The sequence below is a fragment of the Sciurus carolinensis genome, chromosome 19 (assembly GCF_902686445.1).
Source record: "Sciurus carolinensis chromosome 19, mSciCar1.2, whole genome shotgun sequence".
Lineage (NCBI taxonomy): Eukaryota > Metazoa > Chordata > Mammalia > Rodentia > Sciuridae > Sciurus > Sciurus carolinensis.
In genome coordinates, this window is record NC_062231.1 from 1095012 (window position 1) to 1120019 (window position 25008).

A 25008-nucleotide genomic window follows, 5' to 3' on the forward strand; every position below is an offset into this window, starting at 1 on the left:
AACTGACTTTCAAATCTCATGGACTGCTTTTCTCCAAAATCTTTTCTTTTTCAACACTGCAGGTAGAAGACATACAAATAGAAAAATAAGAAATTAGAGAAAACTTAAAATCTACTCTCAGTAATTTTAAAATATATAATGTTATTATTAAATATAGTTACCATGTTAAACAAAAAATCACCTGAACTCCTTTTCATCTAGCTAAAACTTTGTATCAATTGACCAATATATCTCCAGACCAAGTCCCTGATCACCACCACAGTTTTTTCTTAAAATTGACTTGAACACTTGGAGTCAACTATCTGGCTCCAGTGCCTCACTGCTCTCAAATTGGCCTCTGAAAGTCAAAGAAAACAAATGCCTGTTCTCTTGATTATATATCTTTAGGCAGTCAGCTAACATAAGGTCTTGCAGAGAATTAAGAGAAAAACAGAATGATGGATTTGAAGTAAATCTGAACTGTGAATCTGTTTTTCTACTATTGTCTTAAAGGTAGAAGTCCATCTTTAAATATCCCATTATGTAATTATGGAGCAAGATACAGGGTTTGTTTTAGTATGTGTAATATTTCTTTCTGGAAAGAGCTAGAAGGTGTCAATAAAATTTCACAAAGATGACTTTGGACTTCAAACATTACCACAAATCATAAGATATGTCAGATGTGCTTTAATTTTTTCTTGTACACTACTCTCAGCTTCTGCCACCCTATGCACAAAATCAAATTAAAATTAAAAAAATACTTTGTTCTTTCTAGCTATACATGAAAGTAGAATCTGTTTTGACATATTAATACAAACATGGAGTGTATCATTTCTTATTTTATTTTTAAAATTTAGATGTTTTTGTTATACATGACAGTAGAATCCCTTTTGATATAATTATACAAGTAAGGACTATATCTTATTCTAATTAGTACCCCATTCTTGTGGATGTACACGATGATGGGTTCACTGTGAAGTTTTCATATATGTACACAGGAAAATTATGTCAGATTCATTCTACCATCTTTGCGTTGTTTATGACGCTTCCTTCCCTCCATTCTTCATTGTATACTCTACTGAGCTTCTATTTTACCCCCTTATTGTGGGTTAGCTTCCACATGTTGGAGAGAACATTATTCCTTTGGATTTTTCACACTGTCTGCTTCACTTAGCATGATAGTCTCCAGATTCATCAATTTACTGGCAAATATCATAAACCATTATTTTTTATGGCTGAGTAATACCACATTTTGTGTGTGTGTGTGTGTGTGTGTGTGTGTGTGTGTGTTATATCACATTTTCTTTATTCATTCATCTTTTGAAGGACACCCTGGTTGGTTCCATAGCTTAGCTATTGTCAGTTGAACTGCTATTAACATCAATGTAGTTGTGTCATGAGTATGCTGATTTTAACTCCTTTGGATATATACCAAGGAATGGGATAACTACATTGATTGGTTGGTTCCATTTCTAGTTCTTTTGAGGAATCTACATACTGCTTTTCAGAGTGGTTGCATCAATTGACAATCCCACCAGCAATACAAGCATGAGCGTACCTTTTCCCCCACATTCTCACCAACATTTATTGTTACTTGTATTCTTGATAATTGCCATTCTGATCTGAGTGAAGTAAATATCAGTGCAGTTTTAATTTGCATTTCTCTAATTGCAAGAGATGTTGAACACTTTTCACATATTTCTTGACCATTCATATTTCTTCTTTTGAGAAGTGTCTGTTTAGTTCCTTTGCCCATTTATTGATTATTATTATTTTTTTTTGGTGTTAAAATTTTTAAGTTCTTTGCACACTCAGGAAATTAGTGCCTTATTTGAGGTGCGGATGGCAAAGATTTTCTCCCATTTTGTAGACTCTCCATGTTCTTGAGTGTTTGTTTCTTTGTGAAGAAGCTTTTTAGTTTGATGTCATCCTGTTTATTGATTTTTTTTATTTTAATTATTACACTTCAGGAGTCTTCTTGAAGAAGTTGGTTACTAAGTCAACTTGATGGCATGTGGGACTTTATTTTCTTCTAGTATGAGCAGGCTCTCTGGTCTAATACCTGGGTGTTTCATCCATGTTGAGTTCAGTTATTTGCAGGGTGAAAGAGAAGGTTTAAATTCCATTTCACTACACATGGATTTCCAAATTTTCTAGCACCATTTTTTGAAGATGATTATCTTTTCTCCAATGTATATTTTTGGTGACTTTGTCCAGTATGAGATTATTCTATTTATATGGTTTTGTCTCTGTGCCTTCTATTCTACTCTGTTGGTCTTCTTCCCTGATTTGGTGCCAATAACAAGCTGTTTTAGTTACTATAACTATATAGTATAATTACATCTGGTATTGTGATGCCTCTTGCTTCACTTTTTTTGCTAAGGATTGCTTTTACTCTTCAGAGCTTGTTATTTTCCCAAATAAATTTTATGACAGTTTTTTCTGTTTCTATGGTGAATGCCACTAGAGTTTTTTTAGAGGTTGATTGACCTTTATTTTATTCATTTATTTTTATGTGCTACTGAGAATCAAACCCAGTACCTCACACATTCTATGCAAGTGCTCTACCACTGAGTTAGAACCCCAGCCCCACCATTGGAATTTTAAGAGGAATTGCATTAAATCTTTATACAGCTTTTGGTAGTGTGGCCATTTGGTGAATATTAATTCTGTGCATCCAAGTACATGGGAGATATTTCCATCTTCTAAGTTCTTCAATGTTTTTCTATAGAGTTCTGTAGTCTTCATTGAAGTTTCACCTCTTTTGTTAGATTAATTCCCAGGTATATTTTTGAGATTATTGTGAATGAGATAGATTTCCTAATTTCTCCTTAAAGTTGATTCATTGGTGGTGTATAATAGCATAATTGATTCAAAGCATTGTGCAGAATTCATTTATGAGTTCTAGAAGTTTACTGGCAGATATTTGTCTTTTTTAAATTTGTTCTTTTTAAATATACATAACAATAAGGATATTGTGATATATTTATAGAAATATGGAGTACATCAAATTCTAATTGGGATCCCAGTCTTGTGATCATACATGATGTGGTTCATTGTGTTGTATTTATATATGTAAGGAAAGTTTTGTCATTTATTCCACTGTCTTTTCCATTCCTATACCCATTCCCTTCATTTCCCTTTGTCTAATCTACTTAACTACTGTTCTTCCCCACTACTTTCTTGTGTTCTAGCATCCAGAGAGAACATTCAACCTTTGTATTGTGGGGATTGGCTTATTTTAGTTAGCATGATAGTCCATGCTAAGATTCATCTATTTACTGGCAAATGTCAAAAAGTCATTCTTCTTTATATATAAGCAATATTTCATTGTGTATTTATACCACATTTTCTTTATCTATTCATATGTTGAAGGGCTCCTGGATTGGTTCCATAGCTTAACTATTGTGAATTGAGCTGCTATAAATATTGATGTGTCCACATCACTGTAATAGGTTGATGTTTTTCTTTCCATACCAGAGATTGAACCCAGGGTACTTAACCGAGTCACATCCCCACCTACATTTTTCATATTTTATTTAGAGACAAGGTCTTTCAGAATTGCATGGGGCCCTATTAGACTGTCTTTGAACTCCTTATCCTCCTGCCTCTGCCTCCCAAACTGCTGGGACAGTATACTGATCTTGACTCCTTTGAATATAGAGTTTTTGGGTCTTCTAAATATAAGGTCATGTCATCAGGAAATATAGTTTGATATCTTCTTTTCCTACTTATATCATTTTAATTTCTTTCTTTGCCTTTAACTTCAAGGACTATGATGAGTAGAAGTGGTTAAAGAGGGCATACCTGTCTTGTTCAAATTGTTATAGGAAATGCTTTCAATTTTTCTCTATTTAGAATGTTGGCCTTGGTTTTGATGTATATAACTTTTACAATGTTGACGTATTTTTCTTCTATCCCTAGTTTTTCTTTTTCTTATTTTTTTTCTGCATTGGTAGGGATTGAACCCAGGGCCTTGTGCATGTGAAGCAGGAACTCTACCAACTGAGCTATATCCCCAGCCTTCTAGTGTTTTTAAGATGAATGTGTATGGATTTTTAAAAATGCTTTTTTTCCCATTTATTGAGATAATCTGTGGTTCTTCTCTTTAAGTCTATTTATTTGATGAATTACATTTATTGATTCATGTATGTTGAATCAACTGACATCCCTGGGATTAATCATGAACTTTAAAATAATTAAAGAAAATACAGACTTATGAAAACATATAGCTTACTTATGGTGACTTTCTATTTCACTGACTTTCTAATCAAAGTTTTCAAAACTACACTTTTATTAAGCTTTTGAAATAATTATAAAATTGACAATAATGAGCAAGCATTTGTTTTACAACTAAAAATGTAGACACAGATGTAAATTCTATTTCCATAACCATTTTACAAATACACCTTTCTCTCATTTCTTAGGACCTTTACTTTAAAAGTGAAATAGAAATGACTATTTGCTGCTTCTTTTACTTTAACCACATTTGACATTCATTATGGTTTTTACCCCTTACCCAGGTTGAATTAAGTTACATCTATAGTTGTACAGTTACAGTGTTCTGGTTTTTGTTACCCACATTCTTGGAAATTCCCAACATTTGTAAATCCTTAAGTCAAAGACCTTGACCATAGCAGAGGTTTCTGTACACTTTCCTCAGGCTCCATTTTCCATGGGCTTGTGGTGAAGTGGATCCAGGTGTGGAAAAGCACCTATCTTGCATCCCAGGGCCTGTGACATGGAAAACAAATAAAGAAAAACTGGTGAAGACTTGAATGTACCTCTATACCAACTGAGTGGCCAGATGCTCATAGAACCAACATCATTTTTAGAAAATTAGATATTTCTTCATGTGGGTCATATGTTCAAAAAAAAAAAAACCTGTTTTAGACTTATGATATAAAGTATCACTAAAGGGGTCTGAAGGGCTTGAGCTAGAGGCATCTTATCTAGAAGGTACCAGTTTTTAATTACTCTTAAATCCTCAAACACAATAAAGTAACAGAGAATGCTTAGCCAGATATATATGTCAGAGGTACAGATGTACCATGCCTTTTTTTCCCCACATAATTGGATTTTTCTCCCATCTCTTAACCTTAGAAAGTAAATTCTATGTTTGTAAACATTTCATAGCACCACACTTATTAAAATTTCTTTCTAAATCTTTGAGGCTACTGCATAGAAGTTTTGATCAAGAAGGTCTGAATAGTGCTTTAAATTAAGAATATCATTTGTCCAAAAATAAACAGAATCAAAAGTGATTCAAATGATTGAGTCTAGTTAAATGGATTGCATTTTCTCATTGTGTAATTCTGTTTTAGTACTATAAGTAACAGAAAGTGTTTTCAGAAATGGAGATTTTTGTAAAAATTATGATCAATTGTTTTTTCTTCATTGATGAATTCATAGATTGTAGGAATATTTTGAAATGGTGCTTCTGTTTTTCGATAATTTTTACTTATGTGGGTTTTGCTTAAATGTAAGACTAACTTTTCAAACTTAAATTTGAATAATATTGCTTCAGACCCTATAAGTTTAATTCCTTAAATCTTTGAGTCTAATCTCAAATTTAATTTATAGAATCTCATTGCCAATGAATTGTAGTGTTTTGATGACCTGGGCTCTGGTTTTGAAGGGTAAAAGCATTTCAGTTAATTACTGCAATTTAATAAATCTAATTCAGAACAAGAACCCACATCATTCTTAGTTAGGATGGTTGTATTTCTTAATTTGTTCTTGGGTATCTGGGAGAGTTTATTGAGATATAATGGCATGTAACCTTTCAAATAAAGGTTTGAGAATTAATGATGTCTTATCTTCAATAAGATCATTAGTCTGATTTTCACTGAGATTTAAAAACAGCATTTGACATTCTCACATTATTTTTTTGCACTGGGAATTGAAGCCAGGATCAGTTTACTGATAAACTGCATCCAGTCCTATTTATTTTTTATTTTGAGGCATGTTCTTCCTAAGATGCTGAGGCCAGCTTCAAACTTTTAGTCCTCCTGCCTCAGATACTTGAGTCACTGGGATTATAGACATGTGCCATCATGCTCACTCACTATCCCCTTTTTATTTATTTTTATTTTCATTTTATTTATTTATTTGTGGTGCTGGGGATTGAACCCAGGGCCTTGTGCTTGCAAGGCAAGCACTCTACCAACTGAGCTATATCCCCAACCCTTTCTCTATTTTGTTTGTGTTACCCCCTTTTTAATTACCAGAGATAGCTCATTCTAAATTCTACTTTTTGAGTGGTTGCTCCAACTAAATTTACTTTGGAATTATAAAAACATAACTGTACCCAGGAAAAGGTAACTTTGTGATGACATATCTGAAATCACAAGTATGTAGGTAGATTTCTACTGAAAGAGATAATAAAACATAGAAGTACTTTGAAGCACTCCATCTTTGACATGAGTACAAATATTTTCTTAAAATTTTCTAAGGACCTCAGTTATAGTTGATTGGTTCTATTTTTTTTTTTTTGGTCCCCCATTTTTATTTGATCATGTGGCACATAGTAATAGTTTAATTATGGTATCTTCCATGACTGGAGCCATACTTGACAGTGATGTGCACAAAAAGGTGAGGGTCTGTACCAGTCCTGGGAAAGTTAATAAGAAGGGAAGAGATATCCACATATTCAGCTAACCGTAGTACTGAGGTAAAACTGCTTTTCTTAGCAATTTAAACATGATATAAGTAAAGGTTTTTTGTTGCCTTCTACAAGGCAAATATAGGTTAATGATGTGTTGTTCTATCAAGTTAAGATTCCCCAATTGCACAAATTTGCCTGTCTTCATGTTGTAAATGGAAATTTGCAAGAATATAGCCAATGATGTGTTCAGTGCTCAGATAATACAAATAGAGTTCTCTCTGCCTCAAATTTACTAACCTGGAAAAAAAATTATAAGAACTTGTCCAGTCCAATTATCAAGGAAACCTAAATTTTTCAGTTTCCTTGAGTGGTTTACAAACAATATGCTAGTCTGTTTTCTTCTGTGCTACTGAAGATCAGAACAATGAAGTAATAATGCTGGAAACAATCTATTGTTATGTGTAATTACGTGTCAAGTATTTTGGCAGTGTGTGTGTGTGAATTTAATATCTTTCATTTTGAGAAGTCCTGTATTATTTTGGATGAGTTTCTTTTGGTAGGGAAAATTTGGGAAATGTCCAAGAAAAATGTTCTTAAAGCAGTTGAGCCAGCTGATCTATTATAAAAGCCACAGCATGAATATTTTAATGTTCTTGTGTACTAAATGACTACTCATCAAACATGCAGAATTTCACAGAGAAAATAGAGAGCTGTCGGGGTTTCCGGGACCCCCAGCCTTGGGCACGGTCAAGATGGCGCCTGGCGCTGAGCCAAAAGCGGCCAGCTATACAGTAAACAACCAGCGAATTCCAATGATTGGCTAGTTAACGATGTGATTAGAGCATGCCCCCCTCGTGTACCTATTCTATGCCTGCAGCTGTCCGCGCGTTTACCTCGTGTGCTCTCCCCTGATTGGTTGAAGTGTATATAAGCTTGGTGGGTGGGGGAGTAAGCGGCGGCTGAAGCTGAAGCTGGGAGTAAGAAGAAGCTGAGAGAAGAAGAAGCTGAGAGTAGGAGTAGAAGCGAGGAAGAAGAGTGCGAGGAGCGGAGTGGCCGAAGCAGGCGTGAGCCGAGCAGGAGAAACGGAGCGACTGGAGCAGGCGAGAGTTAAGCAGAGGGAAAGAGAGCGAGAGAAAGAAAAGAGAGAAGGGGATAGAAAAGAGGGAAAGAAAGGAAGACTGTGCACAATAAACTTCCAAAGCTTCAGACGTTTGTCGTGTCTCTCTCTGCGGCCAGAGGGAACGCGATAGAGAGCTGATATACTTATGAAAGAAAATATCAGCTTGGTGACTATCTTGTTAAATAATAGACTATTTCAGAACTAATACCATTACAATTGTATGTTTTCTTTTTTGAAATTCTTTCCTGTAGTATATCATTCTATTTATGATCTTGATATAACTTCTTCACAAATGATTTAAATTCTTTTGACAGGGTGTGACATGTGAATGTTTTGAATAATAGTTCATCTGTAACACATGCATGTTACAATTAATGAAGTAACTAAAATTATTTTATAAGAGAAAATACAGCATTCATTATTATTTACCAAAGAGACTTTGACTGAAATACTCTGTTATAATAAGCAGTGCCATAATATTTCATGTGGTTCAATCTTCAACTGCTGAAGGGGAATAAAAAAAGAAAAGTAAAACTACAGTGGGATTGTCTTACAGATTGAGTTAGAATGTTCTAATATATCACATAAAAGAGTATGTGGACACAATATAAGAAAGTAAAATTATTCTGTACCATTATACACTATTTAATGTTAAAACATTCAGTTAAGAAATTTTATAGAGCCACAATTATTGAATCACATTTGTGCTGAATAATGATATTGATCAATACCTTTGAGAACTATCAGAGAGCTTTGTCAGAAATGTCTCTTCTGCACTATATATTGCTAAGTGATACCCCTTTCCATATATCAATACTGATCTTATTTGTATAGTTCACAAATTCTAAGAATATTTCAATACCTAAATGTTTATATGTATGTATGTGTGTTTGTGTGTGTATGAATATATATACACATATGTATATGTGTGTATGTATGTGTATATATATATATATATATATATGGGTTTTTTTTTGTTTGTTTGTTTGTTTTTTGTTTTTTTTTTTTTTTTTGCTGTGCTGGAGACTGAATCCAGGACCTTGTTCTTGATAGGCGAGTACTCTACAAGCTGAGCTATATCCCCAGCCCTATATTTTTTTTTAAATATATTTTTGGATTTTTTTTTTTACATCACAACCACTCTGGAATAATAAGGATATCTCATAATTAAAACCTGCAGTGGACAGATTGAGACAAACATCATTACCCTATGTACACATATGATTACACATATGGCATGAGTCTACTTCATGTACAACCAGAGAAATAAGTTTTACCCATTTGTTTACAATGAATCAAAAAAAAAGCCTGCAGTGAAACTTTACTCAGTGGTTAATTTGAGCCATTTCTCACCCTCCAGTATTCATTTTTTTTTCCAAAATTCTCCCACAACTTCACAATTGAACCATATAATTTAAAACTTGAAGTACCTGGGATTTATGGTTCACATCAAGACATCATTTGAGCAATTTTAAATTATGTACAGCTCTCCATGTAAAAAAGATGTTTTGTAATCACAATTACCTTAATAAGAATTTATATTCAAATAACCTGACATATCATGTCTTAGCAATTTCAAAACCATTATTCAGACAATGGCAGTTTATAAGTTAGGCAAATGTGAAGTGCTAAAAGAGCTAAAAAGCTGTTCTGTTTAAGTGTTCTAAGAGTGCTGCAGAACCCAGGTAATGACTTTTTTTTTTTTTTTTTAGTTAACATAACCAACCCAGAGTACTGCATGCTAAATCAAATTCAAGGAAGGTAGTTCCTTTACTAAATTACAAAGCTTTGGCAAAGCAATTCAGTACTCTTTAATACAATAACATTATTTATGTTGGAGTAATATTTTAGACAGTAATAATATTCACTGCAAAATTATCACTAAGTACCATATCAAAACAGTAGCTTTTAGGATAGCAGGTTATTTTATACAGTTTAATGTACTTTAGAACTATATGATTTCTCCTTTTAGAGTGAGTTCCCTCATGCATGCTGTTCTAGTGATCTAGGTGATCTTGCTTGGTTCTGAGGTTGGTCCAGAATCAGGTACAGTTCCAAAGTCTGAAAAGTGTTAAAATTATATTTTAAGGAGATGCAATGTCAATTCCAATTTTCCCAAGTACTCTTTAAAAAAATTGTTAAATTTTTACATAAATACTAGAATCTTGGAAATTAGTCATTTCAAACTCACTAACCCCAGATGATTCCTTGGATTTTAGAAGCCTTGTATCTTTATTTGGACATAAAGTCATATAGCCTTACTCCAGAATATTTTTAAAATTCTATCTAAAATATAGTTGTAGTTTTTAAATGACAAATAAATACATTGTCTGCTTGGAGAGACCTGGGGACCTGATATATCCTGACTTTTTCATTTCTCTTCAAATGCTGCCACCACCATCAGTATTCTTATGCTTCTCCTTGCCAAAGCTGTCAACTCTTTGATCTCAGCATTTAATTTATATATTACCCATTCCATTGCTTCTCAGGCTTTACCAGCATTGGAAGATATCATGCTTGCCATCAACCCTTCCAGGTAACTGCTAAGGCTGACTCCCTGCACAGAGATTATGGCTTCCTGAATCAGAACAGTCTTTTATGGGTATTAAGGATGTGATTTTTATTTAAAGTCTCTCATCCCCTGAAATATTTGAAAAGGAAATATTAGTAGTTTTAAGTTTCATTGTTTTCTCTACAGGATCAACTACAGAATGTTCTTGCAGATGTTTTGATTCTTGTTACATCAATGAGAGACTTCGAGTTGGAAGAAATTCCCATGGTATGCTGAGAAGTCTGTGGCTGCACAGCTTTCCAGAGGGATCTATATGTCTGTCCAGCATATCAACTCTAACTACATTGAAGTTCATAGGGTTTGGATATTTCTGCATTTCAGCTATTATAACTGTTTCCTATGGGTGGTTGAAGACATGCTCCAAGGTCCAGAGCTTCCTGGTGCAGACAGCCCAATCCCTGTACCAGCTATGCTGGGGGACAGTGAGTCACCCAGGCACTGTCCCACCCCACCTGCACCCAGTGGGCCATATAGTGTTCAGGAGCCATCAGGCCCCAAGAGAGAGTATCCCAAAGTGAGATCCCTTAAATAGTTTGTATTTTCCTAGTTATAGGTTTCCTAATATGTTGTCTTCATTTAAACATTTAGTACTTTATTAACTACAGTTTTATGTTTCAGGATATATACATTTTAAACATTGATCAGTACTGTATATGCTTGTAATAAAACTTGTAACAAAGTTTATTATAAATGGAAAAGTACCAAATTATTCATTATTTATATCTAGAGAGTTTTAAGACTGAGTTCAATAAGTTGTCATTAGCAGAATAATTACAGAAGATACTCAACTGGTTTACCACTGAAACACCTACCAGCAAACTTTGTATTAGGTAGGTTTATAGATCTATTATTTCTATTCTTACCATTCTTGCTGTAATGCACTACATTTAAAGCATTGGGTAACTCTGATGTTTCATTTACAGTTTTTCCCTCCATCCCTCCCCCTGCCCTGCAATATATTGTTCATCTGGTTTTAATGCTGCATAAATGTGCATTTTCTCATGCCTGTTTGCTTTGGATGTTGTATGCTGAGCTGTAGCAAGTTGTTACTTTTGTTATCTGTATACAGTTGCTTGCTTTAAATTAGCAGATCCTGAAATAGCTTTATTGCATATCTAAAATAAAAGTAATGTATATATAAAAAATAATATGATGGCAACTATCAAAGTTATTTCCATGTAGACTAGCTTAAAGCAGGTTTTGCTGTTTCTGTCATTTTATTTCACTCAGCAATGAACTCATACAGAGGAATGACTTATTCTATCCTCCCTAGGAAGCCATGACCTTGCAGAATATATAAGCAAACTGAGAATGACACCTACAGAACAGTATAATTAGTGCTATAAAACTTACCTGCAGGGAGCAGTGAGAGAACACCAGAGAAGCAGTTAGATCCTTGAGAATTGCCATGGAGGAAAAGGAGTCACAAAACTTCAGTCTGATAGTAAAGAATGCAATGTTTATATGCATGCACAGGGAGATTGCTGGTAGAACTCCCTATCCCACATATTTGAATGCTCTCTACATTATGAGAGAATAGGAAAGAAGAGTTCATGAACAAAACCCAGTTATTTTATTCAAGAGGATTAATCAGCTGATTAGAGTAAGATTCTCATATCCCAATAATTTTACCTTTAAATTTTCTTGCATTGTCTCCCACATGAGCTTTTGGGAGACACCTCATATCTGAATCATAATAGTTTTATTAATTTAATTATCAATACTGTACAGAGGAGCAGAGAAAGAACCTCAGCTAAACAGGGGGAGGGACAAGCATGGATGTTGAGATTAACTTCTGTACTGGATTCCAGAATCAGAAGGTACCATTCTGTGAGATGTTATGGGAAGCAGACAGATATGCCTTTAACAAGTGTTGGGTAAATTTGGCAAAAGCCGAGGCTCACCCCTGCTTCAGTCACAAATAAAGCCACTTTACACTCTTTGCCTCCTATTTAAGGGGCTAAAGAGACACAGGAAGACTTGGAATTTTATGTGAAGAAGAAACTTTAGGATGCAGGCCTGCCACCAAATAGGCTCATCCTCTCACCATGGAGTTATGTCAAGGTGAAGGACAAGCTGAAAGGGAATAACAGGGAAGAACATTTTAACCTTTAAATTTTTCTCAGATACCTCTGCTGGCTTCTGATTTTTGCTGCCACTGAAATGTCTCCATGATAACCCACCATGATATTAAGATGAATCCTCTCTTGACCAGGGTTTTATTTGGTAGCCTATGGTCAATAACTGTCTCACAATACAGACATATACTAAAACCCACTGCAAGTCCTGCTAATCCAGACTCTGTGAGCAGTAACAGATACCTGAGTAGACCTCATGTAGTCACAGAGACATCTGTGCAAACTCCACTGCAGGTGGGAACTTAGCTGTCTGCCTCAGTTGTCAGTCAGGGCAGTGGTCACTTCAAGGGGACATTGGACCTTTCTATGGGCATTTTTAACTATCAAAAATTGCAGGTGTCTGTGCTAGGTTATCTATAAGGCAGGGACCATGGATGTTACTAAGCACATCATCATATACAGGAAAGCCCCCCAACACAACAAAGCATCTGTTCTCTCATGTTAATCATGCTGAAGCTCAGGAACCCTTGGTATAGATCATAAATGCTAATCAGGAAGGCACTGGGTCTTTTCTGGTTCATTATTTTGTCCCCAGTGCTTCAAGAACATGTGATTATTTTAGAGTAGGTGAGGAAGAGAGAAAAAAAGAAGGGGGAGAGGAAGACACATGGCATCTTAAAACCTGGGGGCAAGGGAATTAATAATTTGGGCCTGATTCTTATGCTACAGTCTCTCTGTCAATGAGTTTGGTCATTACTACCAAAAGTTTTCCAGTCCAAGTTCTGTTGTTGATGTGATGCCAGATACCCCTCCTTGAATATCAGGCAAGATTCCTTGTAAGTAGCAACCCCCTATTGAGAAAGTAGTATTTCCTCTTCTATTCCAAGCATGCACAATGAGTCATCGAGCACTTCACCTGCATGCACACTCACACACACACACACACACACACACACACACACACACACAAATTAACATGCAGGGCCACTGGAATCCACTGCCCCATACTGGAGCTGGTGACCTGAGCAGGTCTCATGCCAACTCCAAAGAAAACACATTGACTTCTGATCCCATACATTCAGAGTGGCCTGCATGGTGTTTCACTTCCTCTTTCAAGTTGTTATTAGAGAAAATATAAGCTCCAGTGAGAAACAATATTTTGCAAATCCTGCCCACTGCCCTCTTCTCTCTGAGGAGTCTGTCCTTGTCCCAAGCATCCTGAGCTCACTCCAGATTGAGGATAAAAAGACAGTTTGTTGATGAGCATCTGCATTCTCTGCTCTGCTGACCAAACTTTATTTCAAACTGGAAGGTTCTCCATTAAAATGAAAGACATCTGGTGCTCTGTGATCACTTAGGAGTCTGGTGTCTGAAGCATGTGATCTGAAAGACCATAAACACAGATGCTGGATTGGAGGCACCAGATAGCAGACTTGCTAGAAGCACCTGCAGAGGTACACTTTCTTTCTTTCTGGGAATGGAAACTACTTCCATTAACCATGCCATTTATCGTTGGTACACTTTATCTTTGACACTGGGACTTTTATGACCATGAAGGTCATGCCCTCCTATGCTGTTTCTTGTGTGAGTGAGTGTGCAGATGTGTGCATTGGGGGTGGTTATTCAGAGTGAACCCAGGAGCATTCTACAACTCACCCACAACTGAACTAAATCCCAACCCCTTTTTAAATTTTATTATAAGGCAGAGTCTTACAAAATGGCTCAGACTGACCTCCTGCCTCAGTTCCTTGAGTCATTAGATTACAGACATATGACACTGAACCCAGGACATAACTTCCTAGAGATAGCTAATTCATAGAGAGTCAGCCATCTCTCCAGCATATTCACCGTACACAAACCAATCCAGTTCCCACACCACCAATTCCCTCCCTATTGGTCTTCCAACCTCTTGTGCCACTATTTGATTGCCTTATTCATACCAAGTCAAGGTCCCAGAGAACAAGGGATGGCCTTTTCTACTAGAGCCCACTGAAATTATTGAAACATACTAATCCTAAAACTGCTTATGCTGCCTCCTCTTTTCTTTCTGAACAAATAAAATAAATCTTTTTCCCAAGTTCTCCCTCACCTTCCACACTCTGTGCCTCCTGACCAACACTGGTGCTTCCCATGTGGCCTGGTGCAACTGTTTATGGAAACTGTAGAAGTCTTGGAGAGTCAAATCTGTTTCTGTGAGTCTTAACATACCAGAGTAAAAAAAAAAAAAAATGAAAGGTACCATTCCAAGAATGCAAAACTTGCAAAGCTTCTCAAAAGAGCCAGGACAATTGCATTTATAGCCTGAGTCCCTGGGCCTGGGTCATGGGAGCCCACCAAGTTCTCTGTATTCTGTTAGGCTTTCCCCATCCTTTGTGCTGAGGAATAGGAAGGGCTGCAAGAGATGGGAGGGGAGGAAGGTCGCTGTACCTGGAAAGTGGAAATTGTGCAAGCACTATTTCTAATGCACATAATTTCTTTGGTGGTGGCTGCAAACTTGGGTCACAGAAGAGGCACAGGAGCAGACAAAAACCCACAATAATCTGGAGTATAACTAGACGTGGACTAGTTTTCTTTCATTTCCTCATTTACCTTTCCAATGAACACTTTAAAGCATCATAAAAGTCAGATCATTTTCTTTCTTTAGGTGTTCTTACAATCAGATTAGACTTCCCATGGAAAGAAAATGACCTGTTGTGACTTTATGACCTCTCCTCCTACTGATTGGTATTATCAGAGCCTGTGACCAGAGCTCTGCCATCCCCAGGACTAAGAACTATGGGAACATGGTCAGCCTAATGTGCATGTGGACTAGGACCTGTAAAATTTCTAAAGGATTTTCCTGCTGCAGTACCAAGGTCATTGCTCCCTCAATCAATGCCCCTGGCTACATATCACTTCCTGGACACCACAGTAAAATCGTCCTCAGCATACTGACACTTTAGGGACTCTGATGGGGCTCAGAGAAGTCAGAAGGCCCACTGCAGAGTGCCCTTCAGTTTTTACAGAAAAGTGCACTCTCACCATCTAGTGGTCTCGAAGGGAAACTGCAGGGATCTGCACACCATGACCCAGGATCTTCCATATAAGAAAAACGTGGTCTTCTCAATCGCAGTCCTCCCAATCATCATCACAGCGCAATGACAGGGCTTTCAGAGCTTCTTAAGCAATAGATTAGCTAATGCTTCCACCTCTGGAAGAGAAGTAAAAGTCAAAACATTTACAGGGTTTTCACTGTTAAGCTTGGGTGTGGTTTGGAATCCTAAAGGGGACACTGCAAAAGGATTCTCTGGACTCCTGGGTGCTAGGAAACAGCTTGTGCAACCTCTTATATCTCAGAGTTCTAGACTGAAACTGACTAACCCTGGAAGTCTGTCTGCCTTAGTGACAGTCAGTAAGATCATCATAAAATTGTTTTTCAAAGTGGTGAAAAAGATTGTGTTCTTGGTGGAAAGACCAAACAAGTGGTCAGCTGCAAGTGTGTACCTGAAGGGATCATGAAACTTAGGATCCCTGCATCTGATACTGCAGGTCTGGGGTGTGGCTTGAGAATCTGCATTGCTATCAAGTTCTCTGGTGAAACTCAGTTGATCTGGGACCCACTCTAAGAAACCCATTCAACCATAGCACAACTTAGATTGGTTTCTTCTTAAATTATAGTGGAGAGAACGTGAATTTCAGAAAATAATTTTATAAAGTAGACCCACTGTACTGATCCCCACTTGCTTTCTTTTTCAAGAAGCAATTTACCTTCAACCCTACCAGGCCTAAGTGGACAGGATATGTCATATTTTTCAGGAAACTACCTGTTTTCTGCAAGAGAAATATAGTCCTGAAATAATGTTCATATGGAAGGAAGATTTTAGTGACACTTTCCACAGGCCAGATGCCAAAACTCATGATGATAAAGAAATTCCTTCTAATCATATAATCTGTAAGAATTTTTGGTTAAGAATTAAATGAGAACCCATAAGCATGGGTGAAAGTCACCTAGAGTTGTGGCGGTGGGGATTTGACAGTCTGAAATCATTAAGCTGTCAGTCAAAAATCATGATGTAGACATTGTTGGGACTCTCTGGAAATTTCTCTATGACACTCTATTGAAACTAGAGTGCAGAAGAGACACACAGTCTCTCTCATTCTGAGAGGACTCACTCTCTTCCTTGAGAGTGTCCTTTTCCCTTGTCCTATCCCTTCAATAAACTCATGCCTATTACTCTGAGAGACATTCGGAAATCTTTCTGACTTAATCATAAGAATTGGGGTTAGAAGGAGAGCCTTTGCACTGTCTCAATTTCCCAGAAGTCACCAGTTCTGTAACATTAAACATTTGAAGATACTCATGATCTGCATTGATCTTGCTTCAGATACAGTGTCAAGATTTCAGGGGCCTCAGTCTACAGCTCTTTCAGGAAGAGTCAAAGGTAGAAAATGTAAGAATAGAGGTAAACACTTGGAGTGTCTTTGCCCTTATCACACTCTAGCAGATAGGTTTACCAGGAGATAAATTTGGACCCATTTCTGAGCATCAAGTACCCTTGTCTCCCACTGCAACTTGCAAATGATCAATGATGCCAGGATTCTCATCATCCATATTCCCCGAAGCCAGGTTTTAGGTGACTCTACAAGATAGACATAATTTTTTAATACTTTTTTGCAAAGATTTATATGTGATGCCTTTCATGCTAGAGATTTACCAGTACAAAGTGGAAGCCTCTGTGCTGTACAACCAGAAAGATTTCATATGATGATCATTTCCTGCCTGCAGTCTCCAGCACATGGGTTCTGGTCAATGCTGGGTCCAATAAGAAAACTGGATTTAGCCAATCAAAGGTGAGCAGTGCTCTGAGCTCCTCCCTTCCATCCTGTTTGGCACAATCAAACTGCAACTACATTTGGCCTATCAGAAATTATTGTTGCTCTGACACCCCACCAACAGAAATCCACAGGGCTATTCCTGTTCTATTCACTCAAGAAATATGCCTCAGTTGATGTGGTTCTTAATTTGCACTGTAGATCTAGTGAAAAATGATATCCTGAAAATAGAAAGAAATTTTTGGTTTCAAATGCATGCTCAGTGACAAAAGTGTTCTATGTAATACAGAAAAAAATCAAGCACTTTCAGAGTTGACTTATCCATTGGACACAATAGGCAGAGTGCCTACATTGCATAGATGTTTTATTTTGAAATCCTAAGAAAAATAAATAAATACATTCTGTCCTGGATTATATTCATCTACATACCAGCCCAGTAGCAAAATATAAACTTTTAACTTTCTTTGAATAGGGAGGGGTCCATGAAGGCAGACACAATCTCTGGGACTGTCTAAAGTCATGCTCCAACATGTGGCCAGTATTAGGTCATTCTCAAAGTTTGTATAGACAAACTTTTTTTGTCACATTTTTTATTGGTGCATTATAGTTGTGAGACAAGAGCAAAGAACAAATAGTTGATTACCAAATAAAGAGATGGGTAGATATCACTAGCCATCAACTAATTGCTAACAGCCCCTGGGGGAGAGGAAGGATCACATCCTCCAATACAAGCAATCATCACCTGGTTGACTATCTTCCTGCCCTTTTTATCATCTTTGGTCACAGAGGCAAGATAAGAGGAGAAGAGGACATGAGAAAAAATAAAACCTAAAATTTATAAAGGGAAAATTCACCCCCACTCCCTTGAGCATCAGCACTGAACTCCTTTCCAGAGCGCTCTCTCTCTCTCTCTCTCTCTCTCTCTCTTTCTCTCTATTCTATTCTTTAAATAAAACTTTTTCTCTTGCCTTGGCATTTCTTGGGTGCTTAATTTTCAACAGAGGAGGAACAAGGACCCAATCCTGATTTTGAAGACTGATTTCAGTTGTACATAATGCTAGAATTCGTTGTTACATATTTATACATGCACTCAATATAACAATATAATTTGGCTAATATCAATCCCCAGCACTTCCCTACTCCCTCCCTACATCCCACCCCTTGGTCCCTTTTCTCTACTGATCTTCCTTTGATTTTTAGAAGATCTACCCACTGCTTTGTTTTCTTTTTTCTCTCTACCTTTCATATATAACATATAACCCTTAACCTTCTGGGTTTGACTTATTTCCCTTAACATGATGGTCTCTAATTTTATCTATTTTCCTGCAAAGACATATGTTCAGTTTTCTTTATGGATGTGTAAAACTACATTATATATATATATATATATATATATATATATATATCACATTTTCTGTATCCATTCATCTATTGATGGACACAGACTGGTTTTATATTTTGACTATTGTGAAATGTGTTGCTATAAACATGGATATGTATGCTTGCTCCATTGTAGCATCATGGCCTCAGTTCTTCAGGATAAATAGTGAAGAGCAGTACAGCTGGGTCATATGGTGGTTTCACATCCAGTCTTTTGAGGAGCATCCATATTCATCTCCATAGTGGTTGCATTAACTTACATTCCTCCCAACTGTATGAAAGTTTTTCTTTTTCTTCACATCCTCTGCAACATTTATTGTTTTTATTTTTGATGACTGCCATTCTGAAATGTGTGAGATAAAATCTCAATATAGTTTTGACTTTTCTTTCCCTAATTGGTAAAGATGTTGAACAATTTTTCATATATTTCTTGGTCATTTGTATTTCTTCTTTTGAGAAGTGTCTGTTTAGTTTATTTGCACATTTATTAATTGGGTTATTTGATTGTTTTGGAGATTTAATCTTCTGTTGTTCCCTGCTCTCATTCTCTTTTCCCTCCATTACTACAAAAGGAAATTGAGAAAAACAATAGGTCTGTCAATACTCTTGGTTTCAAGTAACAGAAAACCAACTCTAACATAGGCAAAGGTATTGTGTATGTGTGTCACACCAGAAAACACATGACCTCTGTGCTCCTCTGCCACAAATAACTTTCCAGGCATGCCTGCAGTGTCCCTTGCACTCTAAGAGCATGGTGAGGGAAGTCACAGCTCCTCACAATGAGGTGGCCAGGATTTTCTACCCCAAAGTGGCCTCATTGCCAGGCTCCTTGTTCTAACAACTGCATTCTTAGCTTCTGACCACAAACCCTTGCAGACATATAATATTCAGAGGCTGTGGTACCTTCCAGCACCTTTTTGCCTAACAATTCAGTCATATCATAACTCCTAATTTACTGCTTCTGTGATTGTTACTGTTTAAGTGTTCTCTGAAGAAGAAACCAGGTTTTCACCGTGTCCCCAGGAAGTCAGGCAGTTCTAGACTGAGCACAGTCACATCTTGATCCCCTATCCTTCTGTCTAGCTGCTGCTAAAATGTCTGCCAGAGACCAATCTCCATGGGAAGAGAGAGGAGCCACCAACTCCAAAAGGAAGTAGGGCCTTTGAGAGCATGAGGGAGAAGCTGCTCACTATACAGAGGAGGAAGCCAGTTCTGAAGGCCCTGTCTCCTTATCTTGCACAACTTCTGGATCAATGTCCCCTGACTCCTAGCACAAGTTTCCAACCCAAATTACATTAAGTTCATGGTTCCAAGGACAGACTTCTCATGTAGAATAATCTAGTTTCTGTCATATATCCATGTAGCCACAATGACATTCTCTCACCTGGGAGATAAAACACATGACCTGATAGACTAATGATTCTACAGAAATAGAAATCATCTAAATAGCTCTACCCTACCCAGCTCTCATCCTGAAGACTTCATGACTTCCCATCCTGTTGATTGGGAATCTCAAACCAGATGCTGCAGATGGATTAAATTTCATCATTTTCAGAAAGCAATATGGAGTCACTGTGTCTTAGAGGAGGCAGGGCAGTGGCCTGAGCCCTTTTCTCTCACAGGTGGCTGCTCTGCTGTCTGCTGCTCAGTCCTGTTCCTCAACTGACCTTCAGTCTGGCCACCTCTGGTACCTCTTCAAGTGCTAGTGGGGGATGACTGGGGGTGGGGGGATGCTGCTTCTCAGCTGCCCAGATTCAGCACAACTACACCATGAGGAGAGCTGAGTAGGCATGAGAGACACAAGGAGGCTAAGGAGAAAGAGGTCCAAAGAAGTCAAGGGCAGAGCTTGTGCTAAGGAAACAGGATTCCAAGGAAGGCTGGTCTTGTGAGATAACAATGGGAGAGAATAGAAATTCTTCCCTAATGAAAAATACTTCCTCTACCATCACTCTTTGGTTTTACTCTTTTGGTTAAGGTCTTTATATTTTACAGTTTATTTTTATTATGGCTAAAAATTAGAAGGAACCCAAACATTGAAAAGGAACAATATGGCTGTATATGGCTGTTCTACAAGCTTTCAAGCAGACTTATGAATAATGGCCTAAAAATATGGATGGTTTAAGTGACTCAGGTAATGTTCAAATGTAAAACAGTAATTGCATGTATGATGAGATTACTATTGTGCTATCTGATGCTGTATTTCTTGAGCAAAATGTCTGAAGCATATACAAGTGTGGTGGTACTAGTGAACTTGTGGTACAGTGTGTAGAAGTATAGAAAGATATGATCCAATTATATTCCCTGTCCCCACTCAGAGACTCATGGGAGGTGCCATACAAGAATAATGGGGGATCCAAGATGGCAGCCTAGAGGAAGACTGCACCCCCAGTCGCTCCAGAACCCAGGAGTTAAGAAGGGGAGGCATTGAGAGACTCGGACTGAAATAGAGCCACGGGTGAGTCTGCCCACTGGGTAAAGCTCAGCCCGGGTGGCAGGCCCAGATAGAGGTGGCTTATTGGAGCCGGGCAGGGCAGCTAGAGTCTTCCCAAGGTAGCCTTCCACACTCCGGCAGTGGGCTCCTCCCACACGGCCAGCTGCACGGTGCAGGCCCACAGTGAGAGCATTTCTGCACAGAGCCAGTTCCAAACCGTGGAACCAGTAGGGGGCTAGGGGCAGTTTTCTTCGGATGAGCTGCTTTATCAGATTCCTCCAAGACATCAGGCTACTGAAGGCTGGGAGGTGATACACTGGAAATCTACCGGGACACTATAAGCCAATAGCGGAAAACTGCAATATCTCAGGGTCCCACTGACAACTAACCAATATGAGAAAACAAGGGAAGAAAATGTCCCAAACAAACCTAGATACTACATCAATAAAACCCAATGACAGCACAGCAGAAGAAATGTCAGAAAGGGAGTTCAGAATGTACGTAATTAAAACGATCAGGGAAGCTAATGAGGAGATGAAAGAGCAAATGCAGGCATTGAAGGAGGAGATGAAAGAGCAAATGCAGGCATTAAATGATCGCACCAATCAACAGTTAAAAGACCAAATACGGGAAGCAAGAGATCATTTCAATAAAGAGTTAGAGATACTGAAAAAAAACCAAACTGAAATCCTTGAAATGAAGGAAACAATAAACCAAGTTAAAAACTCCATAGAAAGCATAACCAATAGGATAGAACACCTGGAAGACAGAACCTCAGACATTGAAGACAAATTATTTAATCTTGAAAGCAAAGTTGGCCAAACAGAAAAGATGGTAAGAAATCATGAACAGAATCTACAAGAATTATGGGATATCATGAAAAGGCCAAATTTAAGAATTATTGGGATTGAGGAAGGCTTAGAGAAACAAACCAAAGGAATGAACAATCTATTCAATGAAATAATAACAGAAAATTTCCCAAATCTGAAGAATGAAATGAAAAACCAAGTACAAGAGGCTTATAGAACTCCAAACATACAAAATTACAACAGACCCACACCAAGGCACATTATTATGAAAATACCTAACATACAAAATAAAGATAGAATTTTAAGGTCGCGAGAGAAAAGAATCAAATTACATTCAGAGGGAAACCAATAAGAATATCAGCAGATTTTTCAATCCAGACCCTAAAAGCTAGAAGGACCTGGAACAACATATACCAAGCCCTGAAAGAAAACGGATGCCAACCAAGAATCTTATACCCAGCAAAACTTACCTTCAAATTTGACGATAAAATAAGATCCTTCCATGATAAACAAAGCTAAAGGAATTTACAAAAAGAAAGCCAGCATTACAGAACATTCTCAGCAAAATATTCCATGAGGAAGAGATGAAAAACAACGATGCAAATCAGCAACAGGAGGCGCTAGCCTAAAGGAATAGCCAAATAAAGGAGAAACCAAATCATGTCAAAAAACAAATATGAGTCAATTGACTGGGAATACAAATCATATCACAATAATAACCCTGAATGTTAATGGCCTGAATTCATCAATCAAAAGACACAGACTGGCAGATTGGATTAAAAAGAAAAATCCAACAATATGCTGCCTGCAAGAGACTCATCTCATAGAAAGAGACACCCATAGACTAAAGGTGAAAGGATGGGGAAAAACATACCATGCACACGGACACAGCAAAAAAGCTGGAGTACCCATCCTCATCTCAGATAATGTGGACTTCAAACCAAAACTAGTCAGAAGGGATAAAGAAGGACATTACATGCTGCTTAAGGGAAGCATAAATCAGCAAGACATAACAATCATAAATATCTATGCCCCGAACATTGGCTCATCCACGTACATCAAACAAATCCTTCTCAATTCCAGAAATCAAATAGACCACAACACAATAATACTAGGCGATTTTAACACACCTCTCTCACCACTGGATAGATACTCCAAATAAAAATTGAATAAAGAAACTATAGATCTCAACAACACAATCAGCAATTTAGACTTAATGGACATATATAGAATATACCATCCAACAAAGAATGAATACACTTTCTTCTCAGCAGCACATGGATCCTTCTCTAAAATAGACCATATTTTATGCCACAAAGCTACTGTTAGCAAATACAAGAAGATAGAGATACTACCTTGTACTCTATCAGATCATAATGGATTGAAATTAGAAATAAATGACAGAATAAAAAACAGAAACTTCTCCAATACCTGGAGACTAAATAATACACGATTATATGATGAATAGATAACAGAAGACATCAGGAGGGAAATAAAAAAAATTCTTAGAAGTAAACGAGAACAAAGACACATCATATCTAAATCTCTGGGACACTATGAAAGCAGTACTTAGAGGAAGATTTATTTCATGGGGTGCATTCAAAAAAAGAAGTAGAAATCAACAAATAAACAACTTAACACTACAGCTCAAAGCACTAGAAAAAGAAGAGCAGACCAATACCAAAAGTGGTAGAAGACAGGAAATAGTTAAAATCAGAGCCGAAATCAACGAAATCGAAACAAAAGAAACAATCGGAAAAATTAACAAAATAAATAGTTGGTTCTTTGAAAAAACAAATAAAATTGATAAACCCTTAGCCACACTAACAAAGAGAAAGAGGGAGAAAACTCAAATTACTAAAATTCGGAATGAACAAGGAAACATCACAACAGACACGAGTGAAATACAAAACATAATTAGAAGCTATTTTGAAAATCTATACTCCAACAAAACAGAAAACCTCGAAGACATCAACAAATTTCTAGAGACATATGAACTACCTAAACTGAACGAGGAGGACATACAGAACTTAAATAAACCAATTTCAAGCAATGAAATAGAAGAGGTCATCAAAAGCCTACCAACAAAGAAAAGTCCAGGACCAGATGGGTTCTCAGCAGAGTTCTACAAAACCTTTAAAGAAGAGCTCATTCCAATACTCCTCAAACTATTCCATGAAATAGAAGAGGAGGGAACCCTACCAAACTCGTTCTATGAAGCCAATATCACCCTGATACCTAAACCAGACAGAGACACATCGAGGAAAGAAAATTTCAGACCAATATCCTTAATAAACATTGATGCAAAAATTCTCAACAAAATTTTAGCAAATCGCATACAAATATATATTAAAAAGATAGTGCACCACGATCAAGTGGGTTTTATCCCAGGGATGCAAGGTTGGTTCAACATTCGGAAATCAATAAATGTCCTTCACCATATCAACAGACTTAAAGTTAAGAATCACATGATTATTTCAATAGATGCAGAAAAAACATTCGATAAAATACAGCATCCCTTCATGCTCAAAACACTAGAAAAATTGGGGTAGTGGGAACATTCCTAAACATTATAAAGGCAATCTACGCTAAGCCCATGGCTAATATCATTCTAAATGGTGAAAAACTGAAAGTGTTCCCCCTAAAAACTGGAACAAGGCAGGGATGCCCTCTTTCACCGCTTCTATTCAACATCGTCCTTGAGACTCTAGCCAGAGCAATCAGACAAACGAAAGAAATTAAAGGGATACGAATTGGAAAAGAATAACTCAAACTATCCCTGTTCGCTGATGACATGATTATATATTTAGAGGAACCTGGAAATTCCACCAGAAAACTTTTAGAACTCATAAGTGAATTCAGTAAAGTAGCAGGTTATAAGATCAATGCTCATAAATCCAATGCATTTTTATACATAAGTGATGAATCTTCAGAAAGAGAAATTAGGAAAACTACCCCATTCACAATAGCATTGAAAAAAATAAAATACTTGGGAATCAATCTCACAAAAGAGGTGAAAGACCTCTACAATGAGAACTACAGAACACTAAAGAAAGAAATTAAAGAAAACCTTAGAAGATGGAAAGATCTCCCATGTTCCTGGATAGGCAGAATTAATATCGTCAAAATGGCTATACTACCTAAAGTGCTATACAGATTCAATGCAATTCCAATTAAAATCCCAATGATGTACCTTGCAGAAATAGAGCAAGCAATTATG

At 37.1% G+C, this 25008-nt stretch overlaps 1 pseudogene; it reads right to left on the reverse strand.

Moving 5' to 3' along the window:
• Nucleotides 1-10077: 10077 nt before the first annotated feature.
• On the reverse strand, nucleotides 10078-15484 carry LOC124971134 (PRELI domain containing protein 3B-like; annotated as a pseudogene).
• Between the last annotated feature and the right edge of the window lie 9524 nt (nucleotides 15485-25008).